Source organism: Lissotriton helveticus, chromosome 4_1 (assembly GCF_964261635.1).
Source record: "Lissotriton helveticus chromosome 4_1, aLisHel1.1, whole genome shotgun sequence".
Classification (NCBI taxonomy): Eukaryota; Metazoa; Chordata; class Amphibia; order Caudata; family Salamandridae; genus Lissotriton; species Lissotriton helveticus.
Window position 1 is genome coordinate 1,397,661,190 of NC_136063.1, and position 12,098 is coordinate 1,397,673,287.

The 12,098-nt window shown below is 40.2% G+C and overlaps 1 long non-coding RNA gene across 1 annotated transcript in view; it reads left to right on the forward strand.

The window, feature by feature from the left end:
- The first annotated feature begins 476 nt into the window (after positions 1 to 476).
- The window catches only part of LOC144827528 (uncharacterized), a 306,064-nt gene continuing 294,442 nt past the window's right edge, over positions 477 to 12,098 (forward strand). The window contains exon 1 of the long non-coding RNA XR_013610236.1: positions 477 to 552. This is a non-coding gene — a long non-coding RNA (uncharacterized LOC144827528). The remainder of the gene's footprint in view (positions 553 to 12,098) is intronic.

The following is a 12,098-nucleotide window of genomic DNA, read 5'->3' on the forward strand; positions in this document are numbered from 1 at the left end:
TGATAGGTCTTAGTTATTGTATGAGGTTTAGTTCAATTTGAGTACACTATGTATTGTATGTTTTAAGTTGGATCATCCCACAACCTTCTGGTCTGATAATTATTACTCAGCACCAATTAGTGGGTGATATCACTATTTCAATATGTTGTTTCTGTTTCATGTTTTTCATGTTTACTGTTCAAGGCATATTTTTAATTGTTTTTGTCATTTCACTCACTTGTTATTCATGTACTTTATCTTGTTTATCATTTTGTCTTCTTCTTTCACATCCAGCACGTTTGGTAATCATTTACTTTCTTTGCACGAGTCACTATTACAAGGTTTTTTTTCCCACCGTGCTCACACGGTGTTTTACACTTTGTTCACATTGTTTTTTCATTTCTTCAGATTCAGATTTCCTTTTGCATCCGCTTCCGGGTCAAGCTTGACACGCCGTTTCTTGGCGTGCGTGTGACATTTTCCACTGCATCTTTGCTTATTCACTTGCACCGGGAGGTTGTTCGTGAACTGTTGGATTTATTCGTTTAGTCCCGCTTTCAGTACTTTGCGCCGGTAAGCTACGGCAGTGGCATGCCTATATTTTCTGAAACACATTTTCGAGTTCTGTATAGTTCGCACTAGTGTTTTTTGCATGTAGCACGGAGCCGGTGTGGTTACCCGTTCCAGTTCAACGTTGTGATAGAACGTTTTCTTGCTTGGAGGTACGCGTTTTATTTGGCCGTATGATTTTGGACTTTATCACTCATAGTTTGCATGTATTGCATGTTACACTTGTTTTCCCTTATTAATCTGGACGTTCAACCAGTACCTTGTTTACGTGTCTTGGATTTGGTATATATTCATTCACACATGTGCATGTGTCATGATTCACTTTATCATTAACAGGTTTTCCACTTTGTTTGTTGAGAACTTGGCGTTGCCCTCACAAGTCCTTTTTCTCCCTATAGGCTCTATTTCATATCAGATGATTTTTCCTAATAGTTGCTGGAACGAGGATGCATCCTTGGTTATTTTCTCCATAGGCTCTTCTTAGGGCCGTTTATGCTTTCGTCATAGTATGTTGCTTCATACTTCATATGCATTGTGACATTAATTTCCTTGTTGATAGACTCCCCTCATGAAGGGCTAATGTTTAAAGCCCGAAATGCATTCGGACTGACATCTATGGAATGATTGTTACCAACCTGCACAAGAACATTGAGATTTCCTTTTGCTTAATAAATACATTGACGAGCCACCGACAAAGTCTAGTTCCTACTCTTCAAAGATGAACTTTTGTGAAAATGGCCACGTATAACCATTTCATACTCAGTTTATTCCACTTTGTATGTTGCATAAATTGTTGTCTGTACTTTGGTTACACTCTTTTTTGAGTGATCTCTCTTGTAGTGCACCCGTTGTCTAGGACATAATCCCAGGTTTTTTCTCACTTTCTAAAAGTGGCATTTTCAAAAACACAATTTAAAAACCACCTTTACTAATAGGTGTGTTATTAATTCTGATTTCAGAGAGCCTAAATTCCAAATCTCTAGCTGTTCCCATTGAGAATTACATTTGTAAAATGTTACAATGCAGCTCCACTGGTAGCCCATGGGAAAACTAGTCTTTGCATTAGTGAAAAAACAAATACGCAGTCTTTCACTATTAGAACATGTAAAAAGACGCCAGTACATGTCCTACCTTTCCCATAAACTGCACCCTGCCCATAGGGCTACCTTGGGCCTACCTTATGGGTGCCTTACATGTAGAAAAAGGGATGGTTAGGGCCTGGCAAGTGGGTAAATGTAAATGTACAGGAATTTATATAGCGCAAATCACCAAGCAGTTTCTAAGCGCTTGCTTAGGGAACCCATCCTGGTATTCCCATGTGAGATAACCCCGGCAGGGTATCCGCTGGGTATCCGCTAGGCATCCCGCCGCAAGGGGCCGTTGTGGAGATTAAGCAAGCTATTCCCCAGAGTCGCAGAGTGTGAACCCGTGAATCGAGTAGGCATCGGAGCGAGAATTGTCGAGTCCATGGACATTTTAGGACTCAAGACCCCACCAAGCCGGGAATTGAACCCTGGTCCCGGGCTGACCTCTGCTTCCAGGTCTGCCTCCTCTATCCAGTGAGCCACACTTCTCCACAACTCTTGCCAGGTCGACATGGCAGTTAACAACTGCACGCACAGACACTTCCATGGCAGGTCTGAGACACATTTGAAAGGCTATTTTTGTGGGTGGCAGGCCCACTAGTAGCATTTGATTTACAGGCCCTGGTACCACGCAGTGCACTTTACTAGGGACTGATCAGTAACTTAAATATGTCAATCATGGAGAACCAATCGTAACACAATTTACATAGAGAGCATATGTACTTTAGCACTGATCAGCAGTGATAAAGTGCCCAGAGTTCAAAAGTCAATGAAACATAAGTCAAAAACAAGAGGTCAAAAAGCAAAATGTCTGGGGGAAACCCACTAAAAATGCCATGTCTAACATGCATGATAATAAGGAGTCAGGAGACGCAGGTCCCATTGTAAATGGTGAATTTAATAGACATAATCACTAAAGTAGTAAAGTAGACGCGTTTGGTAAAGGGACGGTATTTTCATTTTATCTTTAAGTGAACCTAAGTGCTTGTGCTCTGTGAACAAACAATTCTGCAAATTAAACATATTATTATGACTTCTAAGAAAAGCAAATGAACTTTGCAGGCAAATTATTCAATAGGAGTATGTGTTTATGACACACTAAGGCACCCAAAGAGTACACACCTCCTAAACTAAAACAAAATATAATCAATTCAGATGTCATTGTTTGACCAAACAAATGCATCAAAGAACACGTCCTAGGTCTCGATTACAAGCTACACTTCAAGTTGAATTTGCAGTCTAACAAAAAGATTATTTGATGCCCCATCACCAAAAACAAATGGGAACACAAATGGGACAATGTAAAAATCCAGGAAATATATGGCACTTTAGCGATAATATTTTAAACTGTAGTCGAGCTGAATACTTTCCAGACATTTTAGGACATAATCTATGTACTGCCTTTTTCCTTTTTAATTGGGTTCTTATTAGGTTGTTGACTATGCTGCACATTTTTCTACTTCAAAAATAATAAATTCAGTTTGATGATTCTATGCCCTCTCCCCTAATACCTTGATTAGATTTTTTTAAATGACAATCTTGTAAATCCCCTCTGCTACCCCCTGCAATGAGTATGATGTTAGTTTTAAAGATATATTAGGGTTTGTTAGCTCCCATGTTTGTAAAATGGTGTCCTTCTTAAGAAATTGTCTAATATGGTAGAACATTCTGCATTGTTTTAGGTTCCGATTGGTTTGTACTGGTTAGCTATCGCTGTGTAATGAGAGTTGTGCAATACATATTGATATATAGACAATTAGTATTTTTGATCATGAAATTGTATGTAGTTCTGTATAACGAATGCCAAATTTAACAATGGGTTGAAAACATAAGAATACTGTTTTGGTAAGCCTGTCTAAACTTTGTGCAGACATAATTAGATAGCCTTTAGATCCAAAAGCCTGGCTATCAGGGAAGAATAAATACTGGCCACTGCATTCCCCTATCGACATTCAAGGGGGCTGATTGTGGGTTTTGGATAGAAGACAAAGAAAAACCCAGAAGTCGAACCTCTGTGGAATGATATTCTTTCCAAGACTGTACAGAAGACTAAAAAAGACAGAGGAGCTGCTGCTGACCATATTGGAGAGGAATACCTAAACTGCCACTTCCAGAAGACATCAGAGATACACAATGATGTACAGTGCTCATCTGACTCGAAGTACCCATGTGGAACAGTTCTCCAGACAGTGACTGCTCCAAGACATAAGGTTGTCCAGTCCAGCTGCTTAGGTTACAGGGTGGTCTACATCACATCCCATGTGTCCAGCAGAGACAGTATCATATACAGATGGAAAGAAGAGTGAACATGCTATGTCCCAACCATTCCCTTGATTGTGCAGGGCCAGCATTATCCATCCTATTTGAACGTGAGGTCCTGACAAAATCTCAATGTTATCCCCTGACCCATTTGGGTGGATAAAGGAGAGCTCCCTGCTTCCTGATCCTTTGGAATTATCTTCCAAGTGGCTTAGGGATTAAGGGCCATATGTATGAAGCAAATTCACATTCGCAAACGAAATTTCGGTGTTTGCGAATGCAAATTTCCAAAATGGTATGTATAAAGGAAAAACTGGTGCAAAATAAGGAATAGCAAAATTTGCGATTCCTTATTTTGCAATTGCATTTAAGGAATCGCAAAATTTGCGATTCCTTAAATGCAATGTATCAAGCAAAAAAAATTAGCAAATTGTCCCTAAAGAATCGCAAATTACCACCAACTTCAAGTTGGTGGTAATTTGCGAATTCCTTGAAAAATGCTAATTTTTGCATTTTTCAAAGTGCCATGTGAGGCACATACATGCCCTTAGGGCATGTATGTGCACCACATGTCCACTCATGCTTATTTCAGGGGTGCAACAGGGTGTCCTTTGGACACCCCTGCACCCTTGAAATTATTCTCAATTTGCGATTTTCAAATTGTGAATCGCAAAATTGAGAATACCTTCCCATTCATTCCTATGGGCTTCCTGGCCCATAGAAATGAATGGGAAAGTATTCCTTAATTGCGAATACTGAATTCGCAAAAAAATGCGAATTTGTACATACATACCAATTTGCGATTCTGAAATAGCGATTTCTTAAAAATCGCTATTTCAGAATCGCAAATGGGTACCTTGATACATATGGCCCATAGTGAGTTTACCCTCCGATCAGGACCACAGTCTTAGAGCAGGTTCCAACGGATTACCAACCTCTTTTGGTGTTCATTGTTGGTGATCCTGGACCAGTTCATGTCGCACCACAGGAAAATCTTGACCCTGACTGGTAGGTTAGAAAATATAGGTTCCTCCCCTTGACCATATCTGTAAAGGAAAGCATGGATGACACTGAAAGCATCCCTATAAAGCATTTCATTGGCTACTGGACTTTGATCTCCAGTTGACTGCTCACGTAAAGGTCATTGGTGACTAGACAACACCGATTAAGCAGATATCATTGACATCCTTTTGTTTACCAAGGGTAAATAGTTCTTTGTATGGATACGACATGTTATGACTTTGCCCATATGGACCTCTGGTGTGGCTCAGTTTGAAAGTAACACACAGTCTAGAACTCCCTATCAGCCTATGAGAATTTGTCTGCTTCCAGCACTTCAGGTGCCTGACCAGCTGATCCCAGCGTTTCACCAAAATTACTGCAGCATTTTCTTGTGCTCTCTAGTGTGAGGTGCTAGCTCCAACACATGATTCATAGTTATTTCTCCAGTACCTGCTGCAAGATCAAGATCCAAATAACATTAGGTATTTAAGTAGATAAGGTTTTATTTCTTGCACTTAGTTTACATTCTGCAGTTAGGTGTAGGAAGATCAGGGCATCAACTATAGACTGTAGCATCCTCCTAGTACCAGCTAATGACTATGCCACACACGGCGCTTAGTAAAAGACGTTTCTATTCTTCTGCGTGTAACCGCAAACTCAACATTATCAACCTGCATTATCAACCTGCATTCACCTCACTATGCTCTGACGCTTACGTCACAGTTCTACGGAGTCAATCCGGTGCCGAAAGGGTTCCATCATTGCTAACTCACACAACACTACATCTCCCCCTCTGTTAAATAATTTTGTTTTTTTTTACAAATATATACAACTCTTCAATGAGTCTTAGTGGCGCTCTGATCAAACGTCCGGACCGTGTCTTCGGATACTGGGGACAGGCAGTCGAAGGGTTTATGATCTGTGTTGGCGATCAGGGGATCTCCAATTGCCCTTTCAGTCCAAGTCTCTACATTGACATCAGTGCCTGACGAGCAACGAGCCACATGTTGGACATGGGAGAAATCGCACATGATGGACTTTCCAGGACGTTGGCTACTCACCATGTGTCCTTGGCAGATCATAACATGGAATGGTTCAGTATCAAAGGTAGCATCAAATTTCCATTTTCTAGGCTGATGAACAAGCATTCGATCTCCTCTAGTGAGTGTAATGTTCTTTGCACGTCTGCATTTATCTGCATAGGCCTTCGTTTTTATTTTACCATCCAAGACTCCTTAATAGGTTTCTACTTCAGTACTTGATCTTCTGTTGTTCCATTGAGGTAACTTATCATTATGGCTCCCTCGAACATCAAGGTTGCAGGGCTTTCACCTGTGGGCAAGTAAGGGGTTGAATGGTAAGCTCGAAAAGTAGAATTCAAGACAGTTTTAAGGTCGAGCTTCTCCAGTACAGCACGTAAAACAGCTTTCTTAAGGGTATTCATGAAATGTTTGACAATGCTTCACATGTTGAAGGGTGGCCCTTTGTCAGATTTGAGAATCACAGGCACATCCCATGTTGCAAAAGATGCTGTCTAATCTCGCGATGACTCTCTTGATTGGTGGATGAGAGATCTTCTATCAATGGAAAGTGGGAGTATTCATCAATAATAACCATCAGGTGATGTCCATTATCTATAGGACCGAAGTAGTCAACAGAAAATGTCTCCCATGCATGCTTTGGAAACCATGACATGTTTAAGGTGTGTTGAGTAGGTTTCAATGAAAGGTAGTTCCATAGATGACAGGCCCTCAATTTTCTTTCAACTCAGTCATCGAGATGGGGAAACAAGATTCTCTCTCAGAGAGTTCATTATCTGGCAACGATTCCACAATGTCCTTCATGGGCCACTTCAATTATCTGTTGTTGAAGACTCTCTGGAATAATAATTCTTGAACCTCTCAGGAAAATGCCTTCTGAATTACAGACTGTTCATCTTTGACATTTTTAAATTTCACAATGAAATGTATGCAGGTTTCAGCTGTCTTAGAAGGGGCATCATGGCACTGTAGCAGCACTCGTGAGAATTAGTTGGCAGGGTTTTATCTTTCCTTGGACAGTGCACAATTATGTAGCTGTCAACCTCTGTATGAAGCTTTGGATCAAACTATGCCATTTAAGAAGCATTCTTGATAACTTGTTTGACCTTCTTGAAGCTTTTCTCGAATCCAAGCGGGGTTATGCTTTGGTTTACATTTTATGTTCATAACTGACTCACTCTCGGCACCCCCAGCCTCCATGTTAGCATCTTGATTTTCAGCATGCTCTTCAGCTCTGGCAGCCATGAGAACCCCGCTCCAGACTAACAGTGGGGCATATTACCAACAACTAGCGATCATTTTTGTCTCTAACTTGTTTAGAGACAAAAATTATCGCCGCACATCGGCGATTTTTATCGCAGATAAACCTTGCTATTAGCAAGGTTTATCGCAAATGCGATTAAAAACGGCCGCAATGCATGAATATCGCTGAAAAGTCAGCGATATTCATGCATTATCGAGCAAATGCTCTTAGCCATGTTATCCACCTCCCATTGGATAACATGGTGAAGAACTGCTCAGGGCAGGTGTTAGCTTTTGGAGATATTCGCGCTTAGCGCGAATATCTCCAAAAGTTGGTAATAGGAGATAGCGATGTTAGCGACTGTTTCCAGTTGCTAACATCTTGGCACGCCCACTTTGCATGTCATTAGTGATAAATATCACTGACATGCAAAGCGGGGCCCAAGATGGTCGCTATCTCCTATTAGCTGTCACTAACTGGTGTTAGCGACAGCTTGGTAATAGGGAGATAATTTTATCTCCGCTTTCTTGGCTTTTAAAGCCAAAAAAGCGGAGATAAACCCCCTTGATAATATACCCCAGTGTGTCTCAGCATTCGTCATATGAATTAATCTGACAAGCATCCTTCAATAACTCTAAGGCATATAGCATCATTGAATTAGTTGGCTTTACGGTATTTGATGAGTGCATCTGGTCTCTCAACAGATTTGCTGATGGTTTGAACATGTTTCTGCTGTTCCTGACTGAAAATGTATTTTTCATATTCTACATTCAGCACTGGATTGAACTTTATATTCAAGGCTTCTTTGATTTAAATATATGGTTCTGTCAACTCACAGCAGGTAATTGGTAATCTTCTTGTTATGTATTTTTTCTAGTGCATCAATAAAATCATCAAATGTCTCTATCCAAGTAGTCCATCTATTGCCAATATTCAGTTTTTTTGAGATATCGAATGGTTGGAGTGGTTTCAGGAAGGCAGTGGTATTATAACCATTTGTGAGACTGAGAGGGAAGGTCTCTTTGACAGTGTTGGCTGTTATTCATACCATCTATAAGGCCCTGTGCTGTTCTGGCCTTTGGGTCATCTTGGCCAGTCGACTGAACTGTGACCTCCCTCTTGGGTTCCATGGGAGCCCTTCACTTTTCTGGAGACTGCTGGACTTGGTCTGAGCCACCCCCCAGCAGTTTAGATGGCATGCCGCTTCGGGTGTGGATAGTTCCGTAAATACAACTCAAGGTACTTCTTCTGGGGCCACTACAGAAATGTCTGGGTTTGGCAGGTTTACCTAGATGGCACCAATCCCGGGATCAAAAACCCACGTCTATCACAAAACAAACAGTTTTTACAAAGGAGGCTTCTGCATTTTAGTCCAGGGCTAGATGTCTTTTTAGCAGTATTTGAGGATTGCGGGGCATTCTGGGTAAGAAAACATTGGGGATCCATGCAAGCCTTACCTCCCTGGACTCCCCTGTGTGTCTAGTTTTCAGAAATGTCTGGATTTGGTAGGTTTCCCTTGATGGATGTCGAGCCCTGGACCAAAAACCCTGGTGTCCCCCTTACAAAACCAGGTCAGTTTGTGATAGATAATTCTGATGTCGCCACAAACCCTTTTGGGCCCTTACCTGTCCTGGGCACTTGGCCCACCCACACAAGTGAGGTACCATTTAATAGGGAGACTTGGGGAAATGCAGGTTTGCAAGCGATTCTGGATAACAGAACCTGGTAAGAGCCACACAAGTCACCCTATCCTTGATTTCCCTTGTGTGTCTAGTTTTACAAAAATGTACAGGTTTGCTAAGTTTCCCTTCGTGCCGGCTGATCTAAGGTCCAAAATCCACAACTAGGCACATTACAAAAAAAGGGTCAGTTTTTACTGGAAAAATGTAATGTGTACTCTCTGTGTTTTGGGCCATTTCCTCTTGCGTGCACTAGGCCTACCCACACAAGTGAGATGCCATTTTTATTGGTAGACTTAAGGAAATGCCGGGAGAGTGGATGTTTGTGGTTCCTTGCAGATTCCAGAACTTTCCACCACAGAAATGTGAAGGAAATGTGTTTGTTTTTAAAAGGTTTGAAGTTTGCAAGGGATTGTGGGTAACAGAACCTGCTGAGAGCCATACAAGTCACCTCATCCTGGATTTCCCTGGGTATCTAGTTAAACATTTTTTACAGATTTGCTACGTTTCCCTAGGTGCCCACTGATCTAGGGTCAAAAATCCACAACTAGGCACATTACAAAAAAGGGTCAGTTTTCACTGGAAACATGTAATGTGTCCAAGCTGTGTTTTGGGTTGTTTCCTGTTGCGGGCACTAGGCCTACCCACACAAGTGAGGTACCATTTTTATTAGGAGAGTTAGGGAATCACAGAACAGTAGATCACATGTTATTATAAATTTACTTTCTATGCATTTCTGCCTACCAAATGTAAGACAGTTTGTAAAAAAGAAGTCATTTTGAAAAATGCCCTCTAACTCAGATGCTAGTATGGGTACCCACAAATTCCGAGATGTGGAAATAACCACTACTTATAAACTCCATATTTTGTTTCCATTTTGTAAATACATAGGTTTCCTTGATACCTATTTTTCACTCTTTATATTTTACCCAATGAATTGCTGTATACCCCGTACTCAATGAAAAACCATTGAAAGACACAGCTTGGTTATTGGCCCTGGGTACCTTAGGTTCTTCATGAACCTACAATTCCTATATATCCCCACAACCAGAAGGGTCCAGCAGACGCAATAGTATATTGCTTTAAAACATAAACATTCTTAGAAGAAGTTACAGGTGAAAACGCTGGCACAAATGACTGTTTTTTTCAACTCAATTTCAATATATTTTTATTTCAATTGTTAGTTTCTATAGAAAAATCTTGAAGGATCTACAGAAATGACCCCTTGCTGATTTCTGAATTTTGTCTACTTTTCAGAAATGTATAACTTTGTGGGATCCATTATTGGTTTCTTACCCATTTCTACCACTAACTTGCAGGAGTTTGAAAGCACAAAAAATATGACAAATAGGCTATGTCCCAGTAAAATGCCAAAACCGTGGAGAAAATGTTGGTTTTCTGACAAAGGGCTGCCTGTCCTGAATTTTGGAAACATTGTGATTTTAGCACCTTCAACTCCTTTGTTGATACCATTTGTAGGGAAAAAATTCAAACGCTTTCTTCTGCAGCACTTTTTCCCAATTTTTCCCCCAAAAAACTAAACATTGCTGTATTTTGGCTAATTTCTCAGTCCCCTCTAAGGGAATTCACAAAACCTGGGTACCTTATGTGGACAAAAAGTTACAGGGGCCTAGGTGTGAAATACCCTTAATAGCCCAAACAAAAGGCTTAGCAGGGGGGGAGGCGTAGCAGCGAAGTGGTCAAATCGGACTGCTAAATTAAACCAAATTAAGATATCATGTGCCAGGAAAAAAACAAGGAGTGACTTAGAAACCAGTTCCCAACTAAAACTGAAAGGAAGCAGAATTTTCTCCATGTGTAATTCACTCGCTCCTTCCCAATTTTCTCTTATGTTCTTCTCTAGTACGCAGGAAGACACATTTGAAATGACATCCTTTTTGACTGTTCCATCATTTGTACATCTGTCATGGCTTGAAGACAACTTAATGTTATGGTGATAGAAGGCTGTGTGGTATGAGATGGCAGGTTGGAGATTTAATATAAGGAGAGCATGGTGGCCTATGTCATCTCTGACAGGTTCTTCATTTCAGGACTGTCCTCATGTCGATAACTCATAAAGTCAAGAAAAAAAAATGTTTTCCCGTTGGGAGGTCAAATGATCTAAAATTCAAACAAATAGTCTCACCCAATCAAAGTCACTCACTCAGTTGCAGAATATCCACTAGTTGTTTGGGAAACACTCAGCAAGGAAAAAACATTGTTTATATACAAATATACAATTTATTTTGCATAAAAAACATTAGTTCATGTACAATTTCATTAAAAACCTAAACAATACACAATAAAACCACATAATGTGGAGCGGGAGAAATATGGGAGAAGACAATGAACTTTGTCTTAATATTGCTAATTCGGACCCTTTGTTGACAACACTAGGAAGGATTTCTCTTCCTTATAACCAACTATTTGCTGACAATTCTGAATGTAGCCCTTCTGTAATGCGTCGACGCGTTTCGGAAGCTTTGGATGATTATAGCCTCCTTCTTCAGGACAGTAAATATGTTTTTCTCCACAAATAATGTATCACCTAATGCACAAATAAAACATTTCTTTTAGCACACAGTTAGTTGTTGGACCTTTGCATACTGCTTAAATACTAGACAGTCTTTTCTATGCACAATATTTTCTTAAGTAAAAAATCTTTTGCATAATCATTGTGTTTGCCCAATACACAGTATGACAATTCAAGAACCTTTCCTATGAGTATTTTTTCGTTGCAGTTGAAGTGTTTCCCCACGTGGCAATACCTTGTGGCTCCCCACGTGACAATAACCTTGCATCCTGTCTTACACTCAACCTTTTCACACCATTCAAACCATTTGGATAGTTTCAGATATCACTCACTTATGCAAAAGCATCTTGGTGATTTAAGTTTGCCATAAATGTATTCTTCTCGGGGTCGTTTTCAATGATTCTCGATTTCCCTCACTGCTGTTAGATATAGAAGGATACAGCTTTTTAATACACACAAACTTATGCTCGTTGGGGCTCTCACTTTTGTTTTAATATTTAGCTATTACCTATTAAAAGGTGATGATCAGCCTAGAACGCGGTGTTCTTTAATCTGTTTACACCCGTATTTCAATGCCAATATTATACTCCTAATTGGAAACAAGATTTTTATCTTTTTAAAGCCTTTTCTTTTTACCGGCTACCAAAGTTTCATCTCACACCCCCCCCAATTAGTAGATAATTACCTCAAGGCTCTTATTCTTCTATT